Source organism: Heterodontus francisci, unplaced genomic scaffold, assembly GCF_036365525.1.
Source record: "Heterodontus francisci isolate sHetFra1 unplaced genomic scaffold, sHetFra1.hap1 HAP1_SCAFFOLD_708, whole genome shotgun sequence".
NCBI lineage: Eukaryota > Metazoa > Chordata > Chondrichthyes > Heterodontiformes > Heterodontidae > Heterodontus > Heterodontus francisci.
The window spans coordinates 32,253-39,497 of NW_027141297.1; the positions used below are offsets into that span (position 1 = coordinate 32,253).

Genomic DNA, 7,245 nt, shown 5'->3' on the forward strand with positions numbered 1-7,245 from the left:
CCTAGTATTTCTAAATCCCACCAGTCCAACATAAGCTGAACAATTATTGCATGTTGTGATTGACGGTCTGGTCTGTAAACTGCACTGTATCACAGATTGCTGACATTTGCTAACTGGAAGTGAGAACTGCAAAATCGGGACAGTAGTTCACATAGTCTGTCAGTGTGAAAGAATCAGGCAATGTGAGGTAATAGAATTTGTCTGTAAATGTTACACTCATATTGCTTTATATTTTTATATTGAAAATAAAAGTAATCATTTCGTGAAAATAGTGACATGTTGTCCAAACTTTGGTAGCCAGTTGTTTTCGTCTTGCACTCAGCACGGCAATCCACAAGAATACCAATTTAAGGGAAAACACCAACTTTCTTCTGTGTGAGAAGAGAGTGCTGATTGGTTGGCAAGTGAACTCTGATTGGTCGAGGCATTGCCATTCAGAATGCATCAGTTTATGGTCATTGACAGATAACTGCCCAGCTTTGTTTGAAGTTTAAACCAGGCAGCTTGACTCTGATTGGTCAGGGCATTGCCCTGTGGAATGAGCCAGTGAATGGCTGTCACTTATTTTGTTTAGCTTAAACTGGCACAATGTGTGTGCATGTTCTTTCTGTCTGCAAAGAACAGGGCCCTGTGTATTAATATATGTAGCTTACAGTACACACCAATGCACCACACTGCGAGCCCTACTGACAGTCTTAAATTGGTTGTCAGTGTAATTCTTAGCACACTGTGAATTATTTAGCAAATGTTGTCCTATTGTGGAATCACATCTCATGTTGGATACTGTGTTTTGAGTTTTGCAAGCACGGGTTGGTTGGGTAGGGCCCATTGTGAACAGCGGAAGGAACATGTTATTTGATACAATCCGCCAGTTTTGGGATGTACGGTCTAGAAACCTAGCATCACACTGGTATTGAAATTCATATATCACGTTACTTATTTGTGTGATAGGCAGGACGTCTCTTTTGTTTGACAGCAGCATCCTGTTAGTGGTGAACACCACACTTGTTGCTCCTGCATAGTAACAGCAGGAAACAGCTCGCTTCACCTGTTACTCAAATACTGGGGATAAATTACCCTTCCAGGGTAATTTGAGGGAGACTGGGCACTTTTCAGGGCTCAAAATGACGGCCTTCAGCCCGTTTATAAGTTTGTGCGATATACAGTGAGAAATGATCTGATCAGTGTAGCCATTGTAATGCAGGATGTCTTTGATTCGCCCTATTTCAGCATCAAGCTTGCATGGAGGTGGTTACGGAGGGTGGGAGGGAGGTGATTACGGAGGGAGGGAGGTGGTTACGGAGGGAGGGAGGGAGGTGGTTACGGAGGGAGGAAGGAGGTTGGGACAGGTGAGAACACATAAGGATTTAGAAACAAGGATGAGTATTTTGAAATAAAAACAAGAAATGCTGGAACCACTCAGCAGGTCTGAGGATTTTGAGGTTGAGTTGTTGCTGGACCAGGAGCCAATGTCGGTCAGTGATTGGTTGCCGATAAGGCCAATCTTATAGTGCGTGGAACTGTAATAATCCCAACGCGTGCATTGACCAGTGAAGGTAGGTTTGCGGTGGACCGTGGTAGAAAACCCCTTAGCAGATTTCTCAACTAGTACATCAAGGAAAGGGAGCTCATTTGACAGCTCCATTCCAAAGGTGAATTTGAGTGCAGGATGGAGCCCATGAAGACGTGCAAGGAAATTATTTCATGCAGCTGCGGATTCAAATATAGCAAACGTATCATCTACATATTGGAAATATGCAAGAGGTCGGAGGTGAGGTGTCATTCCCTTAAAAACAGGTTTGTCATGGAATACAATAAAGATGTTTGTGAGAGCTGGGCCTAGACGGGATCCCATGGCAACACCAGCGATACATGGTGTCAATAAAACTGAACTCAACTGTGCAAGTTGCCGAGTTCATAAGTTCAATGAATACTGATTCGCACAATGGTGACGGGTCTAGATCACCATGATATAGCACTGCAGTGCAAATATCTATGGCTTCCTGAAGTGGTACATTGGTGAATAGGCTAGCAATGTCAAATGACACATGGACACGGCATTGCTATCGATATTGAAGTCCTGGATGGTCTTCACAAATGTGAAGGAATCCTTCACTGTGTTTGTGGAGAACTTGCTCAAAAACTGGTTGTAACAATTTGCCCAACCATTTGGCAAATTCATTTCAGGTTACTATTTACATTACTTCAAATAAAGAAAACACAACGACACCAAGAATTGAGCACAACGCTGAAAGTTTCACAGCAAATAGTCAAATGGGAAAAGGATGAAATACAGAAAGAAAAAGCCTAAAATACTGAAAACACTCAGCCAGTCCGGAAACAACTGTGGAGAAGAGAAGCTCGGGTTAGTGGTCCAGTTCTGTGACCCTTCTATAGACCTGAAACATTGCTCCTACCTTCCTCTCTGCACAGATACTGCTGGAACTGCTGAGTGTTTCCAGAATCTTCTGTTATTATTCAGGTTTCCAGTGTGTGCAGTATTTCTCTTTTTGAAAATTAAATATTCCCTGAGAGGAATGGAACTTTACATAAAAAATAGGAGTAGGCCATTCGGCCCATCGAAATAGCTCTGCCATTCAATAAGATCACAGCTGATCTCCTACATCAACTCCATCTCACCACACGAGCACAGATCCCTTGATTCCCTTCGTATCCAAAAACCTATCGATCTCTCTCTTGGATATACCCAATGATTGAGCATCCACGTCTCTAGAGTCACAGAGAGATACAGCACTGAAAAAGGCCCTTCGGCCTACCGAGTCTGTGCCGACCAATAACCACCCATTTATACTAATCCTACATTCATCCCATATTCCCTACCACATTCCCACCATTCTCCTACGACCTATCTCCACTAGGGGCAATTTACAATGGTCAATTTACCTATCAACCTGCAAGTCTTTGGCTGTGGGAGGAAACTGGAGCACCCGGCGGAAACCCACGCACTCACAGAGAAAACTTGCAAACTCCGCACAGGCAATACCCTGAACGGAACCGAGGTCACTGGAGCTGTGAGGCTGCGGTGCTAACCACTGCGCGTAGAGAATTCCAAAGATTCACAATACTTTGAGTGAAAAAAAATTCTCCTCTTCTCAGTCCTAAATGATGGAGCCATTTATACTGAGACTGTGATTCCTAGTTCTAGATTCCCCAGCCAGAGGAAACATCGTCCCAGCATTTACCCTGTTAAATCCCTTAAGATTTTTAGGTGCCAGTAAGATTACCTCTGACTCTTCTCAATTCTGAGGAATATCGGCCTCGTCTACTCAATCTCTTCTCATAGGACAATCCCCTCATCCCAGGAAGCGATCGAGTGACACTTTGATACACTTCCTTTAAGGCAAGTATATCCTTCCTTAGATAAGGGGAACCAAAACTGTACACAGTGCTCCAGGTGTGATCTCACCAAGGCTCTGCCTAATTGTAGTAAAACTTCTTTCTTCTTATAAAACTCTTCACAATGTTGAACACAACTATTAACTGCCCCATTAACATCTCTTCTCTGAGAAGAAGGACCCCAGCTTCACACACCCCAGACCCCTATTCTTTCCACATTAGCTGAATTCCTGCATCTCTGATACATTCTAGTAAATCTCCTCTGCACCCTCTCTAAGGCCTTGCCATTCCTGCTAAAGTGTGGAGCATGGAATTAGACACAATGCTCTAGCTGAGGCCTATTACCAGTGAGATTTAGAAAGGTTCAGTCTCAATTCCTTGTCTGTGTCCCGTACTCCCATTTCTGGTTTCTGACTCAATGTCGGCTCTGAGCTGTTGAAACTGCCTGAAGAAACATTTCCACCCAACAAAGCGCTCGGAATGTGAGAAGGGACAAAGTGAGTGACCAAGTACATCAACTCCAAGTAAAACTCCACCGTGTAGTGAAAACACTCGAAACACAACGGCTCTTTTAAGAGCCACCCACAATCTCTCTGAAAAAGCTGCACCAACATCTCTCTGGAATTGGTTTATTTCATTGGTTTTAATGCTCAGTAACTCTCTGGAACTTTCTCACTGTCTTTGTGTTTTCTGTTTCAATCTGGTATGGAGATTCTGGGAAGATGAGTTTCACTGCCTGGGAGGATCTTTGTGGTTTTCCTGCAGAAACACAAAACAAAGTCTCTTTTCAGAGTCAGCCACCGCCTGATAGGGACAGCAGTGACATGGGAACGGGAGCTGGGGTGTGTTTTATGCCGGAAATATCAGTTAATGATTTATGTTGTGCTCTCGTTATAGTCCAATCTCTGAATTGAGCCTTTCCACCGCACCAGGGTTATGGGGAGAGTTTTCATCGTTTCTTTTCCAAACGTACAGACGATGTTATAAAGTTGCTGATTTACACAGATGGTGGATTCTCCCCTCACAGTGAAAAGTAACATCACACCTTCACATCTGCCCATTGTTTTATAATTGAATAATTAGTCAAATGGAATTATTTGTGATGTTATTTCTCCCGAGACGGTGTTTCCTGCAGTGAAACTGATCAGTTTCAGCTCAGTCATTCAGGGACCTGGAATTCCTGCAGTTTGAGCCCGCTGGAACCCCAGCCCACTTCTGATTGGTCACCCTCTTCTCATGAAGTCAGTGACAGCACATGAGGAGGCCATTCGCCCCATCAAGTCCATGTCGGGTTTCCAATCTGTTCAGTCCCCGACTTGATCCCCAAAGCCCTGCAGAATCCCTTTGGGTCAAAATGACTGTGGCAGGACTCGAACCTGCAATCTTCTGATAACATCAACGAATATACCGAAGTCAGACGCCTTAGCCATTAGGCCACACGGTCATTAGTCCTCAGGAATGGTTCAATCAGAGAACCTCGAAGCACAAAATACAAAAAATCATTGGTTGAACCTGTCAACCTGGCAGAATATTTGAATTTGTGAAAGCCGCCAATTTCACTGTGGAAAAGAAGTGATCAACTGGAAAAGTACATAAAAATCTATTTTCCCGTAGCGAATTAAATAAACTTTTAAAACACAATTTTGCTTTTACCGACTCAAATTTCTGGTGCTATTTTATGAACAGCTTTATTTTGCCAATTTTTGTCAACTTCTCATCCGTAACTGACAGTAAAAGACTTTGTTCAGCAATCTTTCACACGACAAATAACTCAAACTCGGTGTGGAAGTAATAAATTACAGACTATTGGTAATTCCCCTTCACACAGGCTTCAGGGGGACAGTGAGAAGCCGCTGAAATAGTTGCTTCATCCTTTTAAAGGTTCCCATTCTGTCCTGTTACTGACATGTTGGAATCAGATTTGTATTTAACAAGCTATTTCTGTGAAAACAAAATCCTCAACGGACCAGCTGGGAATCTGGGAATCACTGAAGTAAAATAAAGGGCTTTTGATTGAGAAGACGGGACCTTCTCACCAGCAGCCGGGTTACATTCCCCTCACATCCTTATTCAGTGAGCTGCTCTTTCCCTCGAGAAATAGACAGCAGCAGTTGGAAGTTCAGTAAAAGGATCGGTTCATTGAGACAAGTTTCTGACTGACAGGTAGTGCTGAATATTAATACAAGAAGGTCCTGGAATGGGAAACAAGTGTTCAGAGTGGGGTCTGAAATCAGGACAGGGAAATGGCCAGCACTGACACAGATCATTTCATTATTACATTGATATCTGACTGTCTATAAGGAGAAGCGAGTTAAACACATGATGGTGAAAGGAATGGGAGATGACGCTGGTTGTTCTCGATGAAGAGGGATAGACAGAGGTGTGGGTACAGCAGACTTCAGACAGTAATCAGCCCTTTCAGATACTGTGGGTGGATCGGAAAAGAGCCTTTGGGAGAGGGAAAAAAGCTCTTTGTTTAAAAACCCTCAAATAGCTACCTTATAATTGGTCAGGTTACTAATGTTTTAGTTAGTGTAATTTATGAATAATTACTAATTAGAAAGTGCTGTTTGGACAGAGTGTAAAGCTGTGAGTTGATGTGTGAGGGACTTCACTGACTAGGGGAAGGAGGTGCTCTTTGGTCTCTTCTCTTCTGCCTTTTCAGCCTCCATGATACAGGGGAAGAAGCTGATCGGTGAGTAACTGGTAAATTATTCTACTTATTACACGAGCAATAATGAGTTTGTAAAGCTAAGTAATGGCAGGGCAGCTCGAAAAGTAAAAGTTCGAAATTGGGGGAAGGCAAATTTTACAAAACTGAGAGGTGATTTGGTGGATGTGGACTGGATACAACTAGTTGAAGGAAACCCAAAGATGTTTTATCAGTCCATTAAGAGCAAGAGGATAACTAAGGAAAGGGTATGGCCTATCAGAGATGTACAAGGGAACTTCTGTGTGGATCCAGAAGATGTGGGCGTGGTTCTTAATGAGTTTTTTGTCTCTGCCTTCACAAAGGAGAGGGATGATGCAGACATTGTAGTAAAAGAAGAGGAGTGTGAAATATTAGATACGATAAGCATAATGAGAGTGAAAGAACGAGAGGGTCTGACATCCTTGAAAATGAATAAATCACCAGGGCCAGATGGTTTGCATCTGAGGTTGTTAAAGGAAGCCAAGGAGTAAATAGTGGATGCGCTGAGGATCATCTTCAAATCCTCACTGGATATGGGGGAGGTGCCGGAGGATTGGAGGTCTGCGAACGTTGTACTATTATTTTAAAAGGATGTGGTAAGTCTGACCTCAGTGGTGGGTAAATTATTCGAATCAATTCTGAGGGACAGGATAAACTACCACTTGGAAAGACATGGATTAATCAGGGATAGTCAGCATGGATTTGTTAAGGGAAGGTCATGTCTCACTAACTTTATTGAGTTTTTTGAGGAAGTAACAAGGAGCATTGATGAGGATCGTGCGGTGGATGTGGTTTACATGGATTTTAGTAAGGCATTTGATAAGGTCCCACATGGCAGTCTGGTCAATAAAATTAAAGCCCATGGGATACAGGGGAATGTGGCAGGTTGGATCCAAAATTGACTCAGTGGCAGGAAACAAAGGATAGTAGTCAACGGATGTTTTTGCACATGGAAAGCGGTTTTCAGTGGCGTTCCACAGGGTTCAGTGATGGGTCCCTTGCTGTTTGTGGTGTATATTACCACACGGGCAGCACAGTGGCGCAGCGGTTAGCACCGCAGCCTCACAGCTCCAGCGACCCGGGTTCAATTCTGGGTGCTGCCTGTGTGGGTTTCCTCTGGGTGCTCCAGTTTCCTCTCACATGCCAAAGACTTGCTGGTTGATAGGTTAATTGGCCATTATAAATTGTACCTGGGT

At 43.4% G+C, this 7,245-nt stretch overlaps 1 non-coding gene across 1 annotated transcript; it reads right to left on the bottom strand.

The window, feature by feature from the left end:
- Positions 1-4,712: 4,712 nt before the first annotated feature.
- On the bottom strand, positions 4,713-4,801 carry trnar-ucg (transfer RNA arginine (anticodon UCG)). The gene is given in 2 exon segments: positions 4,713-4,748; positions 4,765-4,801. It is a non-coding gene; the product is annotated as a tRNA-Arg (tRNA).
- Between the last annotated feature and the right edge of the window lie 2,444 nt (positions 4,802-7,245).